An 11987-nucleotide genomic window follows, 5' to 3' on the forward strand; every position below is an offset into this window, starting at 1 on the left:
TACCGCTTGTTTGGAGATGCTGTGATGAGGCTAGGTTCTGTGTAGAGTTGAGGCCTTTCAGCAAACAGTAGCTTTTCCCTGAGGGGCTAGCTTCTGAGACACTCACAGAGCCCAGTCTGGAGCCAGTCTCAGGGTTTATGTTTACTGAATTTTAATTGATTGTCAAGGCTGCTATAGGGAGGGGCAGCCTCTGGCTCTGTTTATGCAGTAAAGAGAGCAACTCCTGGGGACAGATTTTCCCCTGCCTGGGCTGGGTGACTGTTCCCTGTGTGGAGTTGAGCCTGGCAGGTCTGGGCAGGTTCCTGTGACCTGCTAAATGACTCTCTGTTTTTCTCTCAAGGCCTGAGTTGGCGCTAGCAGCTCAGCCGGGCATTTGTCAGTATCAAAGATGGAGATCTCCAGTAGTAGGGTGGGGAATGAGTGGCCTTCCCTCCTTTGCTCCCTGAGAAGGAGTGAGGACGCCAGGCTTTTACTAACACCGCCTGAGTGTTGGTTCCTTGGTCGTCTCTGGTCTGCGATCTGCAGGGTGAAAATATATGCTCCTTGTCAGTTCTTGCTGGTGTTGAGTAGAATCCGCTTACCTGCTGCATCTGGCGCTTTTGTCCCGGACTCTCAGTGCTGCAGGTATGGCATCTATGGCCGCCATTGTGTCGGCAGCATCCGGCAAGTACTCAGATCTGTCTCTTTGCCTGGATTTTCTTTCTCTGGCTACACTCTCTGTACCGTGATGGCACACTTGGTGTAATTCTGGCCTAGGACTGTTCACTGGAACACTAAAACTGCTTTCTATGCAAGAGCTGGTTTCACCTCCAGCTTCTCCTCCACCATCTTAGTTCTTCACATTCTTAGATATGTTTTAACATCGATGTATCCAATGACAAAGACACACTGCTTAAGTCACCATTTTGATGACTGAAAAGAAACCATGCTGCAGTCTCATTATATGGCAATGTTCTGGTTTTTAGGTTAAAAATTGATGGGGGAGAATGAACATTCTATATTCAATTTTATATTTTCCTAATTATTTTAATATACTTTCCAATATTATATATGGTTAAAACATTACTACTTATTTAGTTTTTGTATTTCTAAATTGGCCAGAGTAAAAATTCTATTCATTCACAATATTAAGACAATAGAGGGTCCATTATGATCAAGTGAGACATTTCAAACTTTTTATTTGTGGTCCTTAAAGGTTGTGCTGGGGATTCAAGTTGAGTGCTTCATGTGTCTTAGTCTACCGTGTGCCTGAGCCTGATGTGACCTGTGGTTTTATTTTCACTCAACTGGAGTAAAGAAAAATTTCACTAGGAAGGAAAAATTACTTGGTTACTTTCTCCAATATCTCTTGCATACATAAAGTAATATAATACTATAGTGACAGAAAATGGTGTTCCTATTAGCAGTAACTGTTTATTTTTTGTAGTCCCACTCTTCACTAGGTCTTGCCCCTTTCCAATTCCCTCTTCCCATAAAACATGACTAGATCCACTGGAAAACCACTTCCAATCAGCCTCCTCCTTAAAAAGTCAAAACTTAACTAACATACCACCTGGTAGTCCCACTATAAATTTTCAAAGGCCTGACTGCAATCAGACTTCTTCCTGAAAGTCCTACTTTTCTATAGGGAAAGCCTTCTTCCACTCCACCCCTTCCTACAATCCGTGCTCTGCACCACCAGAAACCAGGATACATCCATATCTCCTCTTTCTATATCCTGTTTGCTGCACCAAGAACCCCGCCTACATCAGGCTCCTCCCTCGAATCCTCAATTCATCCATCAGATACCGGGCCCATAACTACTCTAGTCTTTCATAGTCCCATTACTCCCATATCCTAGTACCTCCAAGCACCTCCCTTCCCTTTCATACCTTACCCACAACTAGCCTTCTCCCACTAGCCCCTCCACGTTTCATCAGAAACTTCACCCATAACTAGCATACTTCTAAATGGCCTAACCTCGCAAACACAGCCCTGAACCTACTTCTTCCCACAAAGCCCATAATGCTATACCAAAAAATCTTCACTTCCTTATAACTGCCCTTGAAGCCCGCCTTGCTTGTCTAGAAGCCTCTCACACAGCCCATCTCTTGCCTGGAAAGCCAGCACAAGCCTCTGAAAAGATGACTTGCAACTCATCTCTCTAATGAATAATTTTAGAGTTGCTTGCCTTACTATGTATCAGAGATTTTAGTAGCAGAAATTCTCTATCAGAATCCATTTTGAATTTCCTCCTTCCACTAAAGTGACCTTTGGAAAAGATTGAAGTGAGATTATACAGGTGAAATGCCAGAAATAAAAACGTATTTGAGATCATAACAAAATTATGATGAAGATCCCATTCAATATGCTTGAAATTTTCTAACAAAAGGAACTTAAGAATATTTAACTGCAGACTTTGTGAAGACTAGAAGACAAAAATACAAGAAATGTCCTGTTATACCATGGTTCTGAAAACAAAACAAAACCAAGGAAAGACAACATAATGAGACAGAAGGGAATGAGGAACTTGTACATATAATGAAAAACATACACAGAATCAGGTAAAAATAATTTTTGTCACAAAATTATTTTTATTATATATATATATTTCATTGTAAATTATATATATATATATATATATATATATTTCATTGTAAATATTGTTCTTTGCTAACCTGTGACTTAATATAGGTCTCAGCAGGGATCTGCCCAGGTAATTGTGTAGTTAGTCAATTTCATCATTGCAAGATCATCAGGATGGTAAACTCCCACACACCTTAACATACCTGCAACAACAGTAGACATACACTCCTATTGGTCCAACAGAATAAGCCAGACGTGTATTTTACCACAGCTTTTTATGTGGTATTTTACCAAAGCTTTGTATGCTATGGTTTATTCAGGAGTGATACAAAATGTCTCTGCCCAGAATTAAATGATGGCATTTATAGCTAAAATGATTTAGGGTCATTATTGACATCTAACGCATGCTGAGGTTTTTATTTGTATCTCTCATTTTCCCTTTCTTTTTTCCTCCCTTCTTTCTTTCTTTTCTTTTTGGGAGTGGGGAGTCCTGTCGTGGGGACTGAACTCTGGGCCTGGGTGCTGTCCCTCAGTTCTACAGCTCAAAGCTAGTGCTCTCCCAATTGAGCCACCGAGCCACTTCCTGCTTTTTTTTTTTTTTTTTGCTTATGTTGTGCTGAGAAATCGAACCCAGGACCTCATGCATACAAGGCAAACATTCTACCACTAAGCCACCTTCCCTGCCCCTTTTCCTTTCTTTCTTTCTTTCTTTCTTTCTTTCTTTCTTTCTTTCTTTCTTTCTTTCTTTCTTTCTTTCTTTCTTTCTTTCTTTCTTTCTTTCTTTCTGTCTTTCTTTCTGTCTTTCTTTCTTTCTGTCTTTCTTTCTTTCTGTCTTTCTTCTTTCTGTCTTTCTCTTTCTTTCTTTCTTTCCTTCTTTCTTTCTTTCTTTCCTTCTTTCTGTCCTTCTGTCTTTCTGTCTTTCTTCTTCCTTTCTTTCTCTTTCTTTCTTTCCTTCCTTCTTTCTTTCTTTCTTTCTTTCTTTCTTTCTTTCTTTCTTTCTTTCTTTCTTTCTTTCTTTCTTTCTTTCTTTCTTTCGTCTGTCTTTCTTTCTGTCTTTCTTCTTTCTGTCTTTCTCTTTCTTTCTTTCTTTCTTTCATTTCCTCTTTTAGGAAATGAGTATGAATTTAGAAATTTTGTTTGTTGAACACGTATTCTACCATTAGAACATCCTTATTTGATTTATTTACTTTGCTCATAGGTTATCAATTTTGCTGAAGTCTAAACAGAGGCTAAGTTCCTCACTTCTGTCTGCCAAGTAGCTGGGATCACAAATGTATTCCAACATGCCAGGCTTTAGGATGATATGAGACTCTTAGTACTTTCCTTGCACATTGGTTCTGAACTGTGATCTTCTCAAATTTTACCTCTTCAATTAGTGATGTGAGTTCCAGTAGGCTTCCCTATCAGTATATATCGTCTAAATGAATTATTGAAGGCAATTTCATTTTAATCTGTTTTTCTTTGCCAGTCCAGGGATTGTTACAGTTTTATTTCTATATAATTTTTGTGTATATGTGCACAGTAGCTTTAAAATATTACATTTTGACCGGTTTTTTTTCTTGGTTATGGGGCTTGAATTCTGGATCTAGGCATTGTCTCTGAGCTCTTCAGATCAAGGCTATCACTTTACCACTTGAGCCACAGTGCCACTTCCTGTTTTCTGGTGGTTAATTGGAGGTAAGAATGTCACGGATTTCCTGCAAGGGCTAGTTTTGAACTACCATTCTCAGATCTCAGCTCCTGAGTAGCTAGGATTAGAGGCATGGGCCACTGTCACACAGCTAAATTATTACTTATTTTAAATTCTATGAATTAGTTGAGGGAGTAGAATGAGTGTGTAGAAAGGTAACTTTCAAGTGATCTCTCTAAATAATTTCAGAGTTTCATTTTCATAATATTTATTTCAGTGATTAATGATAGAAGCTCCCAAAGTAACAAAATGATCCTTCATGTTCTCCTTCCCATAAGTACTATTGGAAGAGAATGAGTGTGATCTAAGTGTAAGACAATGTGTACTTGAAATTATAAAAAATTAGTTTGATGATACATAAAGAGCCAGCTAATACAACATGCTTTTCATTTTCTAAAGAAAGGAATGTCATACAAGTATGTTCATTGCCAGGCTTTTTCATCTGAAAAACAAAGAAAAAAAAATATCATAAAAAAGCTGAAAGGGATTAGCAACCATGTAAGAGTGATATAGCATTGGAGACTTTAAGACATGAATTGGTTCAGGTAAAATAATACTCTGGGAAAGGTATCTGTGAACTAAATTTATTCAGTGTAATTTTTTTATTTTTATTTATTATGTTACTTGATGTATAAATACATACCTGTATGTATATATATGTATGTATGTATGTATGTATATACGTATATATATGTTTGTATATTTATGTATATCAACCCTGCAACACCACTGTGCATGCAAACTTATGTGTTCCTCATTGTAAGCTAGACCTGTGTTTTACCAAAGTTTTATATATAGTGTGTTATTTTTTCATTTAGGCTTGAAACAAAACGTGTTTGCCCCTAGAAATAAATGATGGCATTTATAACTACCGTAATTTAGTGTAAATATTTACATTAAACACATGCTCAATATGAGTTGTTCTTTGTTTCCTTTTCTTATTTTATCTTTAGGAAGTTGATTTGAGTTTACATTTTGTGTTTGCAAGACAGGTATTCACTCCACCAATCCTTTCTTGTTTAAGTTACTGTACTCATAGAGTAGCAATTTTTCCACCCATCCCAAAAAGCAGGGATCATGATTGCATTCCAAAATCCCTACCTAGTAGGTTGATATGAGTGATACTTTCCTTCCTAGACTGATTCAGAAATGTGATCCTCTCAAATTCTACCACTTTAGTTAATGCTGTGAGCTCCAGTTCTTCCTACCTCTAGATGATATTATGGAAATAAATGATTACAGGTAATTTGAGTTAATCATTGGCTAATATAGGTGATTTGATATTATAATATTTGGTAAGTTTGAAAGTAAGAAAAAGAAAAAAGGAAGAAAGAAAGAAAGAGAGAAAGAAAGAAAGAAATAGAAGGATAGAAAGAAAGAAAATTATTGAGAATGAATTTTTTGGAGTCAGGAATTACATGGTAGAGGTACTACCTGTATTGTGTATTAGGTCTGCCCCAGGCCATGCAGACCCTTTGCACACACCTTCCCACTTCTTGACTAAGTTTCCACTCTTTGTTACCTAAGTATTTGGCACACCTGGAGGCAGCCACCTATCCCTCCTGCTAATTCACAACCGGATCAGCCTCTGGTCACACTTTCAATGTAACCAGAGGTGAGTCCCAGGCCTTAAAGTCCCATCTAGATCCAGTGTGGCCAGAATTTTCCCCGACCTGGCCACACCTCATCCGGTTCTTCACCTAGATACGTCCTTGCCCGAGGTTGGGTCACCCCATTTTTTGTACATGCCTTTATACCATGTATGGCATGGGCAGCAGTTCAGTAAATAAACTACTTACCTGACTGAATACCGTGTGGTGTTTTCTTCATTGACTACTTAATGAAACTCGCCTAATTAATATGCTTTACACTTAAGACTTTCTAGTTATGAATCCATAGATACTTTTGTGACACATGTGAGTTCAGTATCTACAAAACATATGTACTGACTCATAATTTAACAATGTAATTCTGCCAGGAATCTTTAATAGCACTTTAATTAACCAAAAAGTCTATTTTGTTTGCTTTCCTTTGTTTTGTTTGTTTTTTGCTTAAAGTAATAAGAGTTAGTGGGACAATCTGAAAGGATCTCTGCCTTCATATTTTCTCATCACCCTGGGCTACAACCTGTGTGCTACCAGCTCAGACGATGGGACTTTGAAATTCTGGAAAGTAGATGCACATCATAATGACCCATGGCTTCGGGATTTCTGATTCTTTTTTAAATGTAATTGTTACTTAAGTATGTACAGTGAGGTTACCATTTCACAAGAAATTCAGACATTTACATGTTTATTTATATTTTTTGTCTGTTGTGGGGCTTGAATTCAGGGCCTGGGCACTGTCCCTGAGACTCTGCGCTCAAGTTAGGTAGCACTCTAGCAATTGAGCCACAGAGCCACTTCTGGCTTTTGAGTTGTTAATTGGAGATAAGAGTCTTATGGGGACTTTTATTCATGGGCTGGCTTTGAACTTCAATCCTCAGATCTCAGCCTTATGAGTACCTGGGATTGCAGGTATGAGCCACTGGCACCTGGCTTGAAATGGTGTTTGTGTGTGTGTGTGTGTGTGTGTGTGTGTGTGTGTGTGTGTGTGTGTGTGAAAATACCATAGAGAGGGGTTATAATTATATGTGCAAAGTAATGAGCACATTTCTTATCAAGCATTGTTGCCCCTTCCTTTGTTTCCCCTTCCCATCCCTTCTTATCTCACCCACACACACCTCCCCACTACCCCAACCCACACTTATCCCCCTCCCCCGGGCAAGTTTTAATGTTCATTTTCCACCATAATATCTTGTATATCTCATGGTTGCAATGGGTCCAACTGTATCCCTACTTAAACAATTTGTTTTTTCCCTTCCCTTCCACAAATTATACCAACATCAAATACAATGAAATCAGGGATTATACCGTGGGGGAGGGACATACAAAGCAACAAAGTAATCATCTTATAAATATGTTAGAAACAATGGCATGAAAGAAAAAAATACATTTGAATCCTTATCTTGGCGTTCATTTCACCTATCATCAACATATTTGAACTTTTCTGCTTGTCTCAGACATATACTAGTTATTGAAAATAAGGGAAACCATGGGACCTGTTTCTTTGGGCCTGGCTTACTTCATTTAACATAATTTTTTCCAAGGCTTTCCATTTCCTTACAAATGGGGCAATGTTATTCTTTCTGATTGAGGCAGAGAATTCCATTGTGTATATAGACCATATTTTCTTGATCCATTCATCTACCGAGGGGTATCTAGGTTGGTTCAATATCTTAGCTATGGTAAACAATGCTGCAATAAACATAGTTTTGCTAGTAACATTAGTATTGTCTTGTTTGTGACCATTTGGGTAAATGCCCAAAAGTGAGATTGCTGGGTGATAGGAGAACTTTGTGTGGAGTCTTTTGAGGAACCTGCATACAGCTTTCCAAGGTTTTTCAACAAGTTTAGACTTCCACCAACAATGCAATAATGTTCCATTTTTGCCACATCCCCTACAGCATCTATTGTTATTAGAGTTCTTGATTATACCCATTCTAACTGGGGCGAGGTAGTTGTTGTTTTGATGTTGTTTTGATTTGTATTTCTTTTATGGGTAGGGATTTTGAACATATCTTCATGTGTCTACTGGCCATCCTTCTTTCCTCTTCTGAGAAGTTTCTCTTTAGTCTTAGGCACCTTATTTATTCGGTAGTTGTTTCTTTGAGGATTTGTTTTTGGGGGATTTGATTTTTTGGGTATCAGGTATATTTTAGATATGAGACACTTGTCCGTTGTATGGCTAGTGAAGATCTTCTCCCAGTATATGGGCTTTCTATTGATCTTGATAACTCTTTCCTTTGCCTTTCAGAAGCTCTGCAATTTCATGAAATCCCATTTCTCCAAACATTTTTTTATTTGTTGTGTTTCTGGGTCTCTTTTACAAATATATTGGTCTATGCCAAGGTGACCTATTGTTTCTCTTATTCACGGACTCCACTCCCAAATTACTCAAACTGATTCAAAACTTTGGCAAAGTAGAAGGGTATAAATTTAACCCTCAAAAATCAATGGCTTTTCTGTATGCCAACAATGAGAAAAGCGTCGCTGAAATCAGGAAAGCAACTCCATTCGTAATAGCCCCCCCCAAAAAAAAACATACCTAGAAATTAACTTAACCAAAGATGTGAAGGACCTCTATGATGAAAACTTTAAAAACCATGAAAAAGGAAATCAAAACATAACTTAGAAAGTGGAAAAACCTGCTATGCTCCAAGATTGGAAGGATCAATATCGTGAAAATGGGAATACTTCCCAAGGCTATCTACAAATTCAATGTGATAACTATCAATATTCCAACCTCATTCGTCAAGGAAATAGAAGAGGTAATCCAAAAATACATATGGAACAATAAAATACCCAAAATAGCAAAAACAATCCTTAACAGAAAGAACAGTGCTGGAGAAATATCAACACCAAATTTCAAACTCTACTAAAAAGCCATAGTAATCAAAATAGCTTTGTAGTGAGACAAGAACCTCCCTCAGGACCAATGGAATAGAATTGAAATCCCAGAAATGAATGTACAGGCATATAGCCATCTAATCTTCGATAAGGGAGTTAAAAAAGTAGAATGGAAGAATGACCCTCTCTTTATTTAATGGTGCTGGCAAAATTGATTAATCACTTGTAGAAAACTAAAGCTAGATCCTTATATATCACACGGCACCACAATCAACTCCAAATAGATCAAAGATCTCGGAGTCAAAGCAGACATTCAAATAGTCATTTTTAATATGATGAACTGCTTTGTGCTTCTGGTTCATATATATAGTCCTAGCTATATTTAGGATTTCAGGTATGAGAAACAAACACTAGGTGTGTGTTGGCTTGTTTTAATATTGTTTGTTTCTTATACTACAAAGCTCTTATTTTTGTTTTCACCTAGGTGGGGGAGATAGGTGCTGGCCAGTATTGAACCTTCTTTGGTTGAGATGGAGCCATGTGGAAGTTCTTGCCTAGAATGACATTGAATTGAAATCCTCCTGCACTCAGCTCCCCATGGACCTGGAATGATAGACATATTCCATCATGCAGAGCCACAGGTTGGGCACTATTGCAGGTAAAACTACACTGGTCTTGAAATGAAGTCCCAAATAGGTAGCTTTACAGACATATGCCTTCAAAACATTGTTGTATTCCGTTTCACTTTGAAATAATGTTTTCATATACTTAGAAATACAATGATAACACACTACATGTTTAAGATACAGAATAGTCAATATAATTAGCACGTTTATCTCCTAAAACATTGAAGCTAATGTATTTCGGTAAATTCCTGACTCTGCTAGTTATTTTTTGGAGTATACCATAAACATGAATACATTGATAATGTGCATAGAAGATTGGAAGTTGATAGAGACAGATGAGTTAGAATATGTGTAGTAAATATATATTTATCTATTGCTGCTCTGAAGAACATTATCATATATTCACCATGACAATACCACCATATATTCACCATGACAATAATTTTTCTGCAGCGTAGAATTTTCCATGTCATAATCTGCCATCTTTTAACTTTTTTACATTTTCCTTATAAGTATGAATGTTTTCCTGTATGTTTTGAAATTATTAAGATGTAATTTAAAAATTTGTAGAATCTACTGAAATTATCTCAATTTGTTTGGTTTTGTGATGCTAAATCATTAAAACCAAGGTTTTCCTGAAAGTTTTGCTAGCAGACTATATCACTAAATTGTATTCTAAATACTTCTTATTATTGTATTTTGATATAGGGTTTTACTGTTGCTGTTTTATGATATAGAGTGTTGTGAAGTTGGACTAAAACTTGCAACCCCACTGTCTCCAGTAACAATGCTTTATCACCAGGTTCTGTAGGCTCATAATCATAACTAGCTAATCAGGGGTTTGAGACCTGAGATTTAGTTCAGATGGCCTGAGCAGGAAATTTTATGAGTCTCTCCTCTCCAGTTCACTACTAAAAAGCTTGCAGTGGAACTTTGGACAATTGTTAGAGCACTGCAGTCAACGGCTGAGATCTGAGGATCACGGTTCAGAGCCTACCCAAGCAGGAAGGTCCATGAGACTCTTATCTCCAATAAACCGCTAGAAAACTGGAAGTTGTGCTGTGGCTCAAGCGGAAGAGAGCTCTCCCTGAGCTGAAGGGCTGAGAGATAGCACTGAAGCCCAGAGTTCAAGCCCCATGACCAACAAACCCAGGGCTGATGAGACCCCCTGGAAGAGTATTGGAAAAATTGCTACATCTCTGAGACTGTTTCACTGGGTTCTCATCAAAGGAACTTGGCTTGAGACAAAGAAGTGCACTCCCTGCTTAATTTTTTATTACTGGGCTGCCAGAATATTTCATATGCCTCATAAGCTAGTGGAAGTTAAGCAATTTGCATGCTGAGAGACTAGGATTAAAGGAATGAGCAAGTGGCACCCAACATTCACCCTCACCTAGGAAATAACCACCTTGGAGGCCTTTGAAGGAATATAGACATAAGTAAAGATGCAACTTGAACTTGAATCTGGGGCCTGAGTGTTGTCTGATTTGAAGCACTCTACCAATTGAGCCCAAGGTCCAGTTCTGGCGTTTGGCTGGTTAATTGAATATAAGTGTCTTTAGAATTTTTCAAACTGTGATCCTCAGGTCTCACTCTCCTGATTAGGAGGATTAGAGGCAGGATCCATTGTGTATGTATCTGGACAGATGCATATAAGCATCCTCACAGAATTTCCATTAAATTGTATAGACATAACACTACTTTTTGTCTGTCATGTTTACATTACCATGTGGGACATTGCTAGTCCCATGTGTGTCATGTAAATTCAAAAAATGAGAAGCATAGAGTTAACTTCCTACTCTCCTCCCATTGGTACTGATCCTTCTACCGTAACTGGGAGGAAGATGAACAAGTGAAAAAGTAAGTGGAAGTTTGCATAAAGAGAAGTTTTGTCCTTGAAAACTTGCTATGTTTGAGGTTTCTGAATCAAAGTCAACTTTCTTCTTTGCTCACCAGTTTTGATTTTCACTAGAAGATTGAGGCTTGGCAGTTCAGAGGATAGCAGATTACATAGTTGTGGATGTGCTTGCGGTTTTGGACTCTCAGGGATGACAGGGAGGGCTGTGTATAGTACAAGACTCAGAATGGGGAGGGTGGGCTCTCATTTTCCTTGTCACCAATCTTCCCACAGCAATGTCTGTTCCATCCTCCCTATGTGGATGGACTTCTACCCTGATGATTTCTATGAGCTCAAGTCCATGACACCCTGAAAGAACTTTTACAGTATGTCAAGCTCAACATGCCCTCTTCAGACCTGCTCTTCTGCTTACACATTCTTCTGGACTAGCTGGAGGAACCCATGACCCATGAGACCAAGAAAAAGTGGAAGAAGTGCTTGTTTAGATGCCTCAAGCTCATGAGTAGGTATGGAACCTGCATCTCTAGGGATGGGCCTCATTAGCCAAGAGCCCTTAGTACTCCCCAGTTTGGCAAAAATGTCATTTTATGGATATTCTATGCCAGGTAATAACTGTTTTCCTTTTGAAAGAACTTAGAAGTAGCCACTCGTTTAAAACACCCTACCTTCTCATCAGTGTTCAGTCCAAACTCAAATTCTACAGTTTCTCCCATTCGATACTCATGGGAGTTTAGTCACACCTTAACTTCTAGGGTCTACTCTAAGACTCCTGTACCCATTTCCATTCTCAGGTTTGCATC

The sequence above is a fragment of the Dipodomys spectabilis genome, unplaced genomic scaffold, assembly GCF_019054845.1.
Source record: "Dipodomys spectabilis isolate Male_0828 unplaced genomic scaffold, ASM1905484v1 ptg000306l, whole genome shotgun sequence".
NCBI classification, from domain to species: domain Eukaryota; kingdom Metazoa; phylum Chordata; class Mammalia; order Rodentia; family Heteromyidae; genus Dipodomys; species Dipodomys spectabilis.